Raw genomic sequence first — 14,521 nt, 5'->3', positions numbered from 1 at the left:
CTTAAAGATTGTTCCTCTGGGAATAGGAAATGTTGAGACATTTGCACTCTCTTGACAAATAAATGGGTTTATACTATGGTCCGTACCACAGTGCACATCACAACAATGGCTTGCACTTTTCTGCTCATAGTAGACAGTTAACTTGTGTGAGTAACCCCATTAACTCCAACCAGAGGAAACAGCAAAAATAGCGGAGTTCCTTATGGGAGAACTACACTTCACACCTCTACCCCTACTGAAATAACCTGGCTTACAACAGCAGTACCAGCCAGGGCCTGGGCAGGAAGGTGTTAAGGTGTCTGGTGGGAAGCAACAGCAATGAAATGGCTTAGCCTTTCCTAAGTCAGAAATACCACACACAAATTACAGAAATCACACAGTGTTGTCTACTCGGTGGAATATGTCTCCTCAGGGCATTCTTTTCAAGCAGACCGCTCCATGGTAAAGGTCAGCATCGTTTACAGACAAATCTATTTTGTATTACACGGCGCACACTGTGCTCTGTAAGAGGCAACGTACACACAAAACTAGCTTTCTCAGGTTGACACAAATCCTCGTGGGCATCTGGCTGCAGAACGGGGAGGACTGGGAAGCACTAGCTCAAGCCGTGCCCACACAGTGCACATTGGGTTAGCCCATGATATGAGCACCTGAACCCCCACTGACTCAGGCAATGAACACTGGTGGAAGTTCAAGCCCTTGTCCATGTGGGGTGTTTTCAGTTCATTTTCCAGCCATGACTATGGCTGGAATCTGTCCCTGTGTCTCAACTGTAGAGATGCACCTTTGATGACACTTGGAAAACGCTTCCTCGAGTGCAGGTATGATCTGGCACACCATTTCCCTTGGCTTCTTATAGCTTCCAGAGTGAAACTGCAAAATTCCACTGTCTATAAAATACTAAAGACAAATTTGAACAAATAAAGACTTTGCAAGGGGATTCACAGCTCCAGTTCGTATTCCTAGCACTTGACAACACTTCTTGACCACAGGAATTAACTGTTTGGGAACCTCTTTCAGAATGCAAGTTGGTGAAACTCTTTTCTTGAATCTTGACTTTTTGTTCCCATACTTCCATCATTCCTCTTTTCTCTTGAATTATTCAGTCATAAAACATCTGTGTGGCCATGTGTCATGTATAAATACATTTTCTATTTAGAGTAATGTCTGCATGTGCTATGCGCCCCTGGGAAGGGTGGAATACTGCTAGCATACACTACAAGCAAGGAGCACTTTTGTTACACTATAGGACAAGTAAGGTTTCCTGGCAGAGCTACAGAAAACCTTCTGGTCCCACCATAGCAGACTCTATGCAACTTCTTTGATCAACAGCATAATTTCTCAATATTATCAAAATTAAAGAGGAGAAAGCACGACGAATACTGCTTACAAAACAGCTTGACCAACTACTCATGATGTTCCACTTCAGTCTTAGTACAAGGAGATGCACAGCACTGCAAAGCAGTTTTTAATTAACTGTTTTATCCCAGCAATACTTTTGGCTCTAGATAACAGTGCCAAGTGCTGATATTTATGTAACTCAGCAGTGCTTATGATTTTGTTTCAAATGTTATTTCAGTGGGGCTCTGCAACGACCCAACGAGCCCTGTGGTATGCACGGCTGCAGGAGGAGTCTCAGGGAGGAGATGCTCTTTTAGGACCCTCCAAATTAAAAGTTTAGCCCAGAATAGGAGGAGAAAAGTCCTGTTTTCTCATGCAGTCTTCATGCTGGGGAAGAATGCCTTATCTGCCTTTTTTTCTTTTTTTTAAGCTTACCTTCACTGTGATTCTTAGGAAAACCACAGTGCAGCAACAGGCAAGGGCTGGCTGTGGTTCCTGCAAGGCTGATGAATAATGCTGTGGGCTCAGGTACTTACCAGGAAAAATACATGTACAGGGATTTCCTGAAAACTGTGTCTGATATTAACTCCTCAGCAACCGTACTGCTACTGGAGGCACCCAACGTTGTTCTGCTGTATTGGTTTTAACTTGCCATGGCTAGCTTCTGCTTTCTCTAGAGGGTGCTTTTTTAACGTTTCTTTTCATCCCCCCATGCCTCAGAGAGGTGGTTTCCACCCTGGGGTGTGCAAACCTCTGAGTAAAAAACGAAAAGTACACACCTATTCAAATGGTTGAAAACCACTATTATAAAGCCATTTCTAGAATAAGCTCTTGGGCTTTCACTCTTCCATTTTCCTAAAAACAAGAAGCAAATTGGCCACAGCAGTCAAGGAGCTGATTCCCCCACTGAAACCCCTCTTTTTGCTCAATTTCCACATACTTCATGTCCTTGGCCGTGGGGCCCTGCCATGTCTTACCCCCACAGCCTCACTGTGCTCCCCAGGTCGCCTCTACCTACTTTATAAATGAAGACAAAACACAGCTGAGTTTTATCACCAAATCAAGTGTTCTTTTCAGCATTACAGTGCTCTCAAATGCATTTTTTCCTCCTGTCACTCTCCCTATAAATCACGATGTGCCGTGAGAACACTTCTTGCTGCAGATTACACATGGGGAAGGACCAAAACATTCCCCAAGTACCAGCCAGTGCCTATAAAGAACTCTACAAAATTCTGCTTATTGAAATTAGAGTGATTAGAGAAAACAAGAACCCATATGGGGAGAAAATTAAACTAATACCAGATTTTTTAATACATCAAGAAACACACACGGAAAAGAACTCTGTAAAGAAGTTAAATCCAAACAAACGGGAGTTAGTAGGGTGTGTTTTTTTTTTTTAAATAGGAGTATAAAGTATGCCTTCACAGTTCCAGTGAACAACAGGAGACTTCCCATCAGGCAGAACCAAGCCTGGCTACCTTCCTAACTACTAGTCAAATCCAGCTATCATCATCTACGTAAACAGATGAAATCCCATAGCCCACATGGTGCAGAAGGTCAGGCCAGATGAGTGAATTTCTCTTTCCAGAATTAAGTACTTGTTTTTAAAGGGATTGGCTTGATTTTACATGGCTTTCCTAAGCCTAAACTCCAGTTCAAAATGAGCCCAAGATTTTGGGCAGTTCAGGTCCTGTTTTTTTTTTGGTTCGGTTTGGTTTGGTTTTCTCCTTGAAAGAGGTGTGCTGATCTTTTTCAAAAGTCTTAAAGAGGTTTCCAAAATGGTGAAAGACCTGTTCTGACAAGTGATTTGGGTTAAAAATACAATCTATACTAAAGAGGCTGCAAGCCCCGTGCTTTGAGATGCTCCAGGGTGTGCCTGATTTCTGAGCTGCTGCCTTCAGGCAAGCAGAAGGCCAGGGACTGTGCCGGGAGGGACTGAAATGTTAACCAAGGGACTCCAAGCAACTGGGTCATGAGAGCTAGGGCTGATTTCTTCTTGGTTTATGGTCCAAAACAGCAAAGGACTGGAAGCCCCAAGACAGAAAACAGTTGTAACCTACATAGATAGAAGGCATAATTGTGATATAGGAAATTTTGTAGCTGACTAGCAAAACTAAGAGTTCTCCTAACATCCCTTGTCTAGGGGTTTTCACTGGGATCCAGATCCCTCTCCTGTGCAGATGATTTTAAAAATGCAACTCACATCTACCCTCATCACATGGATGTGAGAATTGGTACATGACTCAGTTCTCTAAAGCTTATAAGTCTTCCTTGTATGTAAACTGATGCAAAGCATAACTTTCTATACTCATTGATGTATCCATTCTACAAAATCCTCCACCAATTGCGCTGCTAATGCATTTACCTGTGTCAGCTACACTAGGAGCATATACAGCATTGAAATGAAGCAAATCAAATCATGTTCAAGTAAAGTGGTATAGGTGCTCCCAGCTTGAACAGTTATTTTACACTCAACTACAGGGATTTAAAAAAAAAAAAAAAAAAAAGGAAAGAAAGAAAAACAGTGAAAAACTGCCAGAAATACTGACATCAATCTTCCATTTCAAGAGCAATTCAGAGTGATTCCAAATATAGTTGGTCCTATTAAGAAAACAGCTCTTGGGTAAGAGTGCAAACTGTGTCATCATAAGAAAGAAAATCAGAAACATATGCTTCCAATGAAAGAAGGAATTTTAAACAAAGTCAGCAATTCAGGGCCCCCATAGTAAATCAGAACCCAGAGGAGAAAACATTTATGTGCCGTCCATCCCCATCTTTTTGGGGTGAAGTTTGGTGGTGAACTTTGTGCCTGGTCTTTTCTGTTTCTAGAAGGAAAACCAACTGAATGCCAGCAGCAAGATCTAGGAGGAGAAAACCCCATTTTGTAAGATGGAGACCACATTCCTTTTACAGAAGTTTTTTGGATTCCCTTGCTCCAGCTCCAAAGCTACACGGAGAGAGAAGAGTAGATATGGCCAGTCCCTGGCAGGTTCCCCTTCTGCAGGGTGAAGTCCGGACTCAGCCACAGCAGCCTAAATCAGCAGTAACACCGTAAACCCCACTGTTCCCACCCCTGGCCCCACTGCTCCCACCCATCACCCAGAGGTGGTGGAGAGCTATCCCAATGGCAAAGCTGGGCTCCCATGTTGGCTTGGCTGTGCTGGACTTACATGGGATTGGAGATGGAAGAGATTTCCTCTTCATTTGGAAGAGGAAATCCACATATGTGGGCTCTTGCCCTTTTTTTTTTCTGATATAGAAGTTTAGGAAAACGGGAGTGGATGCTGTACAGCACATCTGCTGTGCACACAGCCCTACGTGCTCACTGCATGACCGCACAAGGTAAAACCCCGCAACCCTCAGCTTTGGGCTTCTTTCCACTTTTGCTTTGGGCTGAGATTCTCAAGGGAGCCTTGAAGAGTCATGTAACCAAGTTCAACGGCTTTGAATTTTCCTATTGACCAGAATAGCATTAGATCATATTACCCATGTCTATTTGTTAACGACGAGCGCTCGTTTACCCACGCTGATGCCACATGGCCTGGATGTGGCTTTGTACACCATAAAAGGGAAGGACAATGCCTTCGAGACCTAAACACTGTGGGGCACGCCGCCGCCCTACCCGAAGGAAACGCTCTCATGTGCCCAAGGAACACAGAAGGAAAAGTTTCAAAGTTCACCAATGTTTTTGGCTTCCCTTCCAGCACCCACGTGTAGCAAAGCTAAAAGCAGGCAGCCATCACCATCACAGCAACGTTTTATCTTTAGAAAGGGAAGAACTGCCGTTTCTATATAAATGCCAATAAAAACTACGTCTTTGTGGTTCATGCCACATTCACATATTTGCTGTGACTCACAAACAGAGCATTTAAAAACTAACAGAAAAAGCCTTTTCCTCTTTGTATGCAGTCAGAAACCCCGTATTCTCCCTTTTAAGAGAAAAGTTGTGAACAGCCTCTGTTTTCTGTTCTAATTACCGAGTTTACAGCAGACATGGGAGTAACCAGATTGCATCGCTCCGGAGAGCTGCATCTTGGCAAAGTGTGCGATGCCAAATACGGCTGCTGCATGTGGACTCCTCTGCTTTCAGTGGATGGAGGAAAGAAAGAAAGAAAGAAAGAAAGAAAAAAAAAGGTCTGAAACAGCTGAAAAACAAACCCATGGTGGTGTATTTTTCAAACAATTTTGTCAGCAGGAGTCAACTCTTGTGCTCAGTGCCTGGTCCACCATGGTCTGAATCTGTTCCAGTTGCCTGCTGAGAGGGGCTGCTTAGTTGGGGCTGTACAGACACATATGTACCAGTCCAAAAGGGTCCCAATTTAATCCCTGGTGCATCAGTTGAGACAGCAGATGTCACAAAGGTATGAAGATATTTGAAGCAGGCTGTTAATCCATTTGGTGGGACCCCAATGAATTATATATAGAAATTTTGGACTAATCTCAGAAGGAGTCAGTGCTGGTGTGTATAAACATGTCTGGCACACTTCACTGTTATGCATTTGTCAGTTGTTTCCGAGTCAGTGTGGAGCTATAAAATACATTAGATTATTATCTGATGCTTCTTGCTAATAATATTCCTTCTCAAAGATTTTGAAAAAACTCTAAAGAAGAAGAAATGAATTCCGTTAAGGTATTTGAAAATGCCTTCAAAAAAAGATTATTTTTTCTCTAAGAAAGCTTGAATTCACCTATGTCTACTTTCCGGGGGAAAAAATAATAATGAGGAAGTAAAGGAGGCAACAACATCCCTGTTTAATGTAATGCTCCATAATTTTAATTTGATAAAATATCTGGCAAAGCAAGAGCTAGCTGCCACATTTCCTTAGGGAAATGATTTCATAGGCCACTTACAAATTGTCAGTATTAAAACTAACCCACAGATTTGTGCACTTAGAGAGGTTTAAGAACTGGGCAATATATCTGAAAACCAGAGACACAGAAACATGGATATAATGAGAGAAAATATTAGGCTTTACTTTGAAAACTGATTTGATTAATAGGTTTAAAGTCCTCTAGTTGCAGAAGCACAGCCTTCTACCATGACCACTCTCACTTCAGAATAAAAACAATCTATTCTGCTTAAGTCAATGCCTTATGAATGTAAGGCATGATAAGAAATTGAATTTCTGATTTTTGTAAAAAATGAATTTTTATTTCAGAACAAAACTGTGATAGCGCTTTCCTTGGTCAAAGACAAAGTCCATACCTGCATATCTTTTGTGTTTTTTTTTTTTTTTTTTTTTCCCCAGGAACACTCCTACTGAGCACAAAGTGTTGTATGAGTAAGCATTGTAAGACTGAATCAATATGTAGTACAGATGACAACTGTGGGCTTGGTTGGCCAAATACCAGTTAATTTATGCAGTCGTCAATCCAGGATGTGTTCAAAACACAGAGGCTGCTGTTAGGTTTGACCTGGTGCAACTGGAAGTGGGACGGAGTACAAATATTTACCCATCTTCTTATGGTCAGAGCCAGCCCCCCCATGCCAAAGTCTGGTTCAAGATACCTGGAATCATGACCTTACTGAGGGACAAAATGTAAGTGTGATTCATCTTCTCTAAATGAAAATAGAAGGCAGAAGTTGCCAACAGATTTCTTAAATTCACACCAAGCTCATATGCCCACCAATAACACTAGTGGTCTAATTCCATGTAACGGAGGCCTAAAATGCAGTAACTTGTATTCACAGAGCATTTTAGCATGCTGCTAAGGGCAAACAACTGCTTTGGACAAGGAGTGCTCATGAAAACTGTCATTTCTGATGAGATTTCTGTTTTTCTACCTTCTTGAACTGACATTTTTTGAATACTTGTGTTGTGTTTTTTTTTCCCCTGTACATTCTGATCCACTTAGAAATGCATATTTGATGATTTCCACAAGTGAGATGTGAGCTCAGATGCAGCTGTGTACCTTGAGGATGCTTCCAGCTGGCCGGATGAATCCTACCTTGCATTTACTTGGTTTACTTTATGCAGTGCTTTGAAAATTATACCCTAATTTGCTACTCTCCAGCACTATGTAAATTAACGCCACAGATTTTAATAACATGAAAGTGAGATTGAAAAATATCATAGAGGTGTTTGGACTGTGTATGTAAGTAACTTGCCCTTCATTAAAATATGGTCATCTTATGGTTAAGCTAACTGGCTCCCAACAGGGCATTGAAATAGCTTAATATTTAACAGGACATCACAATAGCTTAATATTTAACATTTAATTCCTCCAGTTAATAATTCAAGATTAAATTAGAAAAGACAGGCAAAATGCAATTTGTTGATAGCATGATGACAAGGACATCTTCACTTTGTAAATACCGTGAGACCTTTAAATAGCCTTTTAAACTTTTTCCAGATGAAGAAATTACTTTCATGGGGACAAAAATCAACAACTTAGTTTTGGGTAGAATATTCCAGATGACCTATGAAGAACTCTGTGAAAACCAACAAAAACAAAAAACAAGAGGAAGTATTTTACCCAATGAAGTCACCTAGGACCACATCTTTGTCAGATTCTAGGCACTGACAGATCCTGAAAGATCTATCTGGGTGCTAGCACTTGTGAAAACACTTTCCCTGTTATTACCCCAAACCCTGCATACTCTAAATTTTACCCCACGTCTACCACCTCTTGGGTTAGTCTCACAGATGTCCCATACATACAGTCCTCCCATACACAGACAGGTCCACCTTAGCTCCTGTGAGCTTCATAGGCCCCAGCTGAAGGTGCTTGCAAATAAGATGACTCTTAGCTTCGAACATGTGGGAGTGACAAAGGCAGACCTGATGCATCCAGATATAAAGCTGAGTCATTTATCAAACTGTTAGATCTTATTAAAGAGGCTTTATGCCTCTTAACAATTCGTTCCTTTTAGGTAACAGACAACAGCGCATATAATCAGGTACTTGTATCGCCGAAATACAATGGTAACCATCTTCCTGAGTAATAAATACATGAAAATAGGGTATATATTCTCATCCTTTAGCTAGGAGCTGTGAAAGGACCCCGGCTTTGTGACTGCAGCTATGCACAGAATGAGGTCCACATAAAACAGATATTTGGCACAGAAGCAGGCTCCAGCTAAGGCTGAAAAACCCATTCTTCTAATCTGAAATCATCTTGGAGCAACCATTTCAGAAAGCAGCTGTTTCTTCCAAAATGCACCAAATTATTTCTCAGGCTGGAGCTCTGAGCTCCGATGCCCTTTCATCCCCCTGACCTGCCCCCATCTCTTGGGGCCCGTCTTTTGAGTTGGGTCAGGGTATGGGCTGACCTTGAAGAAGAACGGTTATGCAAGGGAGATTTGGTAAGCCAGTGCTCCCCAGAAGGGAGGACAGCCACGTTGTCACCCAGCAATTAGGCTGCAATGACTTCTCACCATAACCTCCTTCAAGGAGCACGCTGGTCTGCATGCACACTGGAGAAGATCAGGCAGGAACACAGGATCACCATAGCTATTTAGGGGCATGCTGCATGCAAATAAAACCATAAGACTAGAGAAGACATTGGGGATTTTGTGTTTACTCTTTCAGAAGGGATTTCTTTCTTTCACATCTAATGTATTTTAGGATTTTTAAGATGCCTTGATCTGCTTCTGTACATCTGCTTACGTCTAATCTAGCATGAAACACGATCTGGGCAGTCCTGGCTGCAAAGTCTTCCCCTGCAAAGTTTTCAGCATCTCAGTGATCAAAAACGGTGTCAGCTTTGTTTCAGTTGTTTTTTTTCTCCACCAGCACGAATTCTTCACAGCAAAATAAGCAGCTTAGCAAGAAGTCACCTCGTATGCCAAGGCAGAGCTGTCCTGTGCCATACCTATATATATAGGGTCAGATTCACTTTTGCCTGACACCTGAGAAGGGAAATTCATGCTGTTTGCACTTCCTTGATTCGGAAGATGATCTCATGGCTTAAAGCTGATGTCAGCCTCGAGGCATGCCCAAATGGCCCCTACCCTGCTGTGCTGTAGATCCTGGCTCCTTTCCATGCCTAACGTGCCTCTCTTGGGGTCATGCCTACAGTAGTAACAGTGCCTCCAAAGGATGAAGCCCACCCACGTGTGACAGCAACAGATATATTCTCTTGGAGCCCTACTCTTCTGCCATTGACATCGACATCATTAATGACACCACCCAGGATCACCCCCTTGCCCAGCAACCTCACATCTGGGCACCCCAATCAATCCGCAGGGTAGTGCTGGGGATGCATTTTTTGGGACACCCTGGATTTGCAATTAGGAGAGCTCAGTGTGGCCTCACGGGGAGGGCAGAGCCAGCTCCTGTCACCCCGGCGCAACAGCAACGGCATGAGCAAGCCAGGTTTTAGCAAGTCAATCTACATAAAAGCTTTCTCTGAAAGTGATTACTTAATATAACAACCAGCTGTCTCTGCAGTTCTTGCTGAGGCAGCCTAACTTCTCACCATTATTCACAGGGTGGGGGAAAATAGGAGGGAAAAAAAAAAAAAGCAGCAAGCCTGTTTTGTCTATAGGGTAAGTAAAGCTTCAGAGAAATAATGTTACCTGATAGACAGAGGTGCCAAGTGTTTTGGCTTTTGTTGGTGGTGTTTTTGTTTTCTTTTCTTAACCCACCCATTCATTTCTTTAAAGGAAAAGAGCTCTCACTGCTGGGGCATCAAGTCCTAATTAGTCATTAACCTCTTAAATCTCAATCCCACAGTTGTTCTGTTACACACCAGCTGCACAATCTAATTACCATTGTTTTTACACTAAAAACATTGTTTTTACACTAAAAATTAAATCTATCAGCACAGGATCTGAGTGTCTCTTCAATTTAGCTGGCCCTGTACTCTGGCTGGGTGACCTCTCACAGAAAAATAATTCCTATAGGAGAGCACTGGTGGACACCAGCAGAGACTGTGGACTGGGAAAGTAGAGCAGAGTACCATCCAGGCCTGCAAGGGCTTTATTTTTTGACTCAGAAACATTCACCGCTTGAATAGGAGGATCCGTCCCACAAAGTCACTCAGGAACGTTCAGCCGAATTAATTAGGTGCCCAAATTTGTGTTAAGGTACGTTAAACTTCTGCCTGATCAATTTTACTCAGAATTAATGTAGCCTTTTATTCTGAGTTAAATTGCACAGAAGAGTTTAATAAGGGGTGACTAATGGGTTTCAAAACTGAACGTGGATTTGGCTTCCCAGAGGCTATGGGGTTAGCCTGGGAGGGGTAAGTCCTTGCAGAGGTAAGAGCGGGGGACAGAAAGGTTTTAGGGGGAGGTTGTCAATGGGCTACCAAAATGGAGCAAACCAGTGTGACTTCTGAAATTCTCCTTCTAGCCTTCAGATTCTCCTTCGCCACCTTGAGACAGGGTGATTTTTCTATATTCCTTACCAAAGACGTCCCCTTTAATGTCAGGAATGGTGCTACCAAGCACGCCCATGCTTTCACCTGCTTGATGAAAACTTTTAATCTCTGTTTTTTGGGGTTTTGGAGATGGGTTTTGCAAACTTTGCAGGAGGCTGCCTCTCTCCCTCCTTATAATAGCAGCAGCTCCTGGCCATAGGTGCAGGCATATAAGGAGAAAAGCAGCCGTCAGAGCATGAATCACTGCCCGAACACCCAGCACCTCTTCCAAAGAAATGGGAATCGAAAGCACAGGCAGAAATACAGCTGACCTGCTAGAAATGGTTTGATCACGCTGTTTAACAGGAAAAATGGCTTCACTGCAATTAGGCTTGGATTTGTAATGAGGAATTTTATGGTGCCTCTCCCAGAGGATCTAGGAGAGTAAAGAGCAGGTGATGAGAGTGGGAGATACCTAAGTAGTTTATAAAAGATTCTTAAAATCCCCATTCAGCAGAAACTAGCTAAAGCAGTGTCTGATTTGCTAGCTAAACAGCATTTGTTTAACAAGACTCTAATTTGTGCACATGGCCGCTACAATTAATACACCTGCATTGATTCCTTCCCTTGCCTTCTTCTGACTCAGCACCGAACCCGTCTGATTGTGCAGTATTACCCCGATAACATACCACCATCTGGAAAGTTTCTTTGTGATTAAAAAAAAAAAAAAAGGAAAGAAAAGAAGAAAAAAAAAAAAACATATATCAGGTATATTTTTCTCTTACAAGGTTGTTTTTCTCTACTTCACTAGAGCCTCAAACTGATGCTCACTGCAGTCCAGCTCTTCACACCACCTACTGCCTTCAGGAGCCCGTCTAACAGCCAATTCATCTTTCAGCATGTTCACACCTGCACAATTACCATACGGGGAAGAAATTTCCACTATTCTACAGCAAACAATGGAAGCAATTGCATTTACCTTTGTGCTTAAAAACAGAAATGGGTTGCTTTCTGAGCAGGTTATGAAACTGCCCACATCTCAGGTCAGAAAAAGTTTGTGTAACACAGTGTGCTGGGTTGCAGCAGGCAGCTCACAGAGATGTGATAGTCCTACCCTAGGGATCCAGTTTCCTTCCTCAAACAGACTCTAAAAAGTAGTACATTTTCCACTGCAAAAGAAATAAACCTTGAGCAGCTGATGCAGCCCAGCTTCTCACTTGGTTTTGTGTTGAGCTGCAACCTTTTGCACCGTGCCCAGCTACATGCAGCCAGCACACAGCTATGAGACACAGCAGTCCTTGTGCACCAGCCCATCACCTGGGCATGGACTGGGGACACTAAGAAAACTCCCCTCCTGATGCGGACTCGAACAGAGGTGCCCGGTGGGATTTTTCCCCCTTCCGTGAAGCATCCCTTTAACCCTGAGATCAGCAAGGTGAGCTCAAATCGAAAGGAATGAACTGATTTCAGGGGGATGAGTTGATTTCAGAAGGATGAATTATCACCTAGAACTGGGCACATGCTTAAATTCTTTGCTGAAATGGGGCCGAAAGAATTCATCAGGCTGGGGCTCCCGGATTAGCTGCAGACTTCGTCTCTGCCAGCACTGCGTCCAACAGCGAGCTCCTTCCCACTGCATCCCCACCCATCTGAGTCTTCGGGGAATGTTGCCATGGATTTCCACGGGAAACAAGAGAGTCCATATTGGAAGAACCCTGTTAAGGTTGCTAGGCGTAAATATTGACTTAACGGCTCTTCCGTCTTTTTTCTTTTTTAAGAACAGATTTGTTGGCCATGGCTGGAAAAATAAAATGTTGGAGGGAGCATGATTCACTCTGGCACTCACACAAACATGCAGATCAGTTGGCTGGCAGCTCCTCTGTTAGCAGAACATCGCTTTTAAAATGTGTCATTTTGTTTTGGCAGCAACAGCGGCCAAGCCCACAGACAGAGAGCATCCAAAAGATAAAATCTCCTACCTTCCATGAACTACGTGTGGGGACCACCGGCCTTCCCCAGCAAGGAATATTTGGTTTAACACTTCCAATTTTTTTTTGTCTGTTTTGTTTTTTAACTGAGCCAGAGAAGGGCTGACAGGATGCTGCAATGGTTTTGCATTAAAAGTCCAGACCAGAAACTTCCCCTCTTGGACCCACTCTTCTCCATCTGCTGACATGAGGAAAGGAAAGCAAAGGTTCTGCAGGTAAAACTTTTTATTTAAACGCTTTTGGCTGTATCACAGACAACAGCTATTTCAGACGGAAGGCACTTCAGGTCATGCTGGAAGCCAGCAGCAGAAATGAGAGGTGATGCAAGGGTTTTGGTCATTAGGTTCATGCTTTCACCACCAGGTTCTGCTTCCTACAGTACTCCACACATAGACTTTCAGTCCTGAATTTAAAATATATTATTTAAATGCAGCTTCAACAGACTGCATCATCCAAACCCTTCTGCGTCTTGAATCTGCCAGATGTGGGTGGTCTGGCAGGACCAAGAGGAGGACAAACCTCCTCCAGAGGGCACAAAAGGTGCAAAGTACACAGCCAGCACCATCTCTGACTGTCCCCAAAAACCTGCTCACCACACACACAGGAGCACGAGCAGCTCAGAGAGCTGGCAGAGGCTGCAGTGAGTGTATTTGTGGCCCCCTGGTAGGCGCCTGTCTGACAGGCAGCCTCAAGGAGCACACAAGGAGTTTGCTTGCATTTCAGCTTTGCAGGCTGTCATTTAGGACTTTAACCCCATCGGAGTTCAAGCATCCCCCAAAATCATGATGCAAAAACAGAAAGAGAATGGGGTCAGCACACGTGCTGATTTATATCTGCTTTGCATCCATCCTCTATGTCTCTGTGCACTCCTTGCAGGGAAGAGGGACAAATCCCTCCCTCCAGGCATCCTCTGCGCACATCCTCCCCAGAAGTGGCCGGTTCAGTGCATGGCACGTTACAGCTGTGGCTCCTCGCAGCCATCCATGGCAGCCTGGGGCCCTGGCATCCTACCCACTAATTAGGCAACACACACACTAACCATCCCTACGCAGTATGAAGCTATCAGAAACAAAAGCAAGGCACTTAGATACCTTTGGAGCTTAGCAACTGCTGCTCAGTACCCACTCCACCCCTCTCAAATATATTTCTACTGACAGGTTTTGAAGCAGATAATTTATTGAACAGAGAAATAGGCTGGTATCTCCTCTCCTCAATCCCAGGCAGAACCAGTTTGTTATTTTCTAAGCATTTTCTTGGTGGTGCATACAAATTCAATGCTGCATCTGCTAGCAAAGATGCCTATTTTCAGAATAAATACAATAACATGCAAAGTTTGTATTAGCAACAGCTAAGTAGATGACATCAGGAGATAAAAAAGGAAAAATCTCATGGCCCTAGCGTGCACAGGACAAGAGACCAAGCAGATCTAATTGCATGGAATTAAGAAATTTTCTGTCTACTCCCTCTCCTACCATCACAGCACAAATAGCCCAGCCTGGGTGCTGCCTCTTCTGCTCATATAGCAATGTATGAGTATCAGGGGACAGACCCACAGAGACAAAGACTGGTTCAAGCTGCCTGGTATTGGCCCTTATTACCTGGTCATGGAGATGCAATGGTTTTAGCTTTATGACAGGTTTTCAGTACCTCTACGCAGCAAGCCAACTTGCTGCAGTTATAACTGGGTGTTTAACTCATACGGGTCCAGCAATGGCAAAGCAACTGCAACAAATCCTTGTAGCTGTCTAGAGCCCCACTTGATCCCCTCTGCTGCTAAGGATCCCCTCTGCCTCCTGAGACAGCTGAGTTTGCCCTGGAACCTGCTCCTTTGGCTTACGTTGCTTGAGCATTTAGTGTATCTAAGTATCTAGTTAAACATTTAGGAT

At 43.3% G+C, this 14,521-nt stretch overlaps 1 protein-coding gene across 3 annotated transcripts in view; it reads right to left on the bottom strand.

The window, feature by feature from the left end:
- CAMK1D (calcium/calmodulin dependent protein kinase ID) overlaps positions 1-14,521 on the bottom strand; it is a 220,482-nt gene that overhangs the window by 108,099 nt on the left and 97,862 nt on the right. The window lies entirely within an intron of this gene.

This window comes from Anser anser (assembly GCF_964211835.1).
Source record: "Anser anser genome assembly, chromosome: 1".
NCBI classification, from domain to species: domain Eukaryota; kingdom Metazoa; phylum Chordata; class Aves; order Anseriformes; family Anatidae; genus Anser; species Anser anser.
The sequence above is the reverse complement of the archived record's forward strand: the minus strand, read 5'-3'. Positions and strand labels throughout refer to the sequence as shown.